The 1,481-nt window shown below is 41.3% G+C and overlaps 1 protein-coding gene across 1 annotated transcript in view; it reads right to left on the bottom strand.

The window, feature by feature from the left end:
- The window catches only part of RBX1 (ring-box 1, E3 ubiquitin protein ligase), a 20,749-nt gene that overhangs the window by 6,819 nt on the left and 12,449 nt on the right, over window positions 1-1,481 (bottom strand). The window lies entirely within an intron of this gene.

Genomic DNA, 1,481 nt, shown 5'->3' with positions numbered 1-1,481 from the left:
CCAACTTGACCCCTGTTAATAATCTAAGATATACTAGTGGGTATATTTGGCAGTCAAAGTACAATTTACAGAAAACAAATTTACAGTACTTTACAGTTTATGGAAGATGTTGACATATATTACCTCATTTGAGCCTCACAGCAACCCAGGCAAGCAAGCATGACAGATAATATTATCTTCATTTTACAGACAGGAAACTGAAACCCAGACAAGTGACTTGCCTAATCCCTGGAGCTGGTTTGTGGAAGACCCCAACTAGAGCCCAGGACTAGTCCAGAGGCTTCTGCCACACCATACCAGCTCTCCTTTATGGCAGGCTCCCTGAGCTATCTCTGCTTAGCCAAATTTAAGGGAAGTTCACTCCCTTCGTCTTCCACACAAAGAAACAGGGTTCTTAGTATACGCCTGAAATGTCAGGGAGAGCAAAGAACTCAATACTCAATAGTTTCTTTAGTCCCATAAATGATGAAAACTGTCCCTTGGCCAATATGGGTTACTGTGAAACTGGCCAAAGGGTCCTGACGAAATGAAGAGTGCACCGCAAGGTACGGGGAGGGAAGAGAGCCTCGACCTCATGGGAAAAAGTACTGTGAGCTCCCATCTATTCAATAATCCCTCCCTGACCCAAATTTGTATTTATCTAGATATTTTAACAAACACTTATACTTGCTATGTGCCAGGAATGATTCTAAGCACTTTTTAGCATTAAATCACTTAACCCTGATTAAAATTCTATTTGGTCTTCTATTAGCCCCATTATATGTGAGAGAACCCAGGATTAGCAATGTTAAATACCTTGTCTGAAGTCACATAGCAAGTAAGTTACAGAGATAGGAAACAGTGTTCTGACTCCAGAACCTCTTAGCCCTGTGTCATGCTGGGAGCTGTAGGTCCTGTCTCCTTGGAACAGGAGACCCAGATAGAACAATTTTAGCTCATGTGACTGGGACTACATGGTTCTACAGATGAATTTTAACACACACTAGAAATAACGTATTTGATGTTTGTTATCCTTCACAGCTGTCACACCCTGGAAGGCTGTATATTTAGTCCAACGATGCTGCACAAAACACTTCTGGCATGAGCCTTGCTTAAAAAAAAAAATCCTGGGCTGGCCCATGGCTCACTTGGGAGAGTGTGGTGCTGATAACACCAAGGCCACGGGTTCGGATCCCTATTTAGGGATGGCCGGTTGGCTCACTTGGGAGAGCGCGGTGCTGACAACACCAAGTCAAAGGTTAAGATCCCCTTACCGGTCATCTTTGAAAGAAAAATAAAGAAAGAAATAAAAGATATCTCTTTAGAAGGTAAATATTTCCACCAAGAAAATATTCCAAAGACTGTGCCATAGGCTTTGAAAACAATTCTCTAAGATGAATCCTCCAAATATTGCTAATAAAAGTGGGTCCACTTTATAATTAAGAAAAACTAGTGCCTCTCTGCACTAATAATTTTTACTCTATGACAGGTAAATAGTATGA

This window comes from Galeopterus variegatus, unplaced genomic scaffold, assembly GCF_000696425.1.
Source record: "Galeopterus variegatus unplaced genomic scaffold, G_variegatus-3.0.2 Scaffold262, whole genome shotgun sequence".
NCBI classification, from domain to species: Eukaryota; Metazoa; Chordata; class Mammalia; order Dermoptera; family Cynocephalidae; genus Galeopterus; species Galeopterus variegatus.
This window is presented reverse-complemented; position numbering and strand designations above follow the sequence as displayed.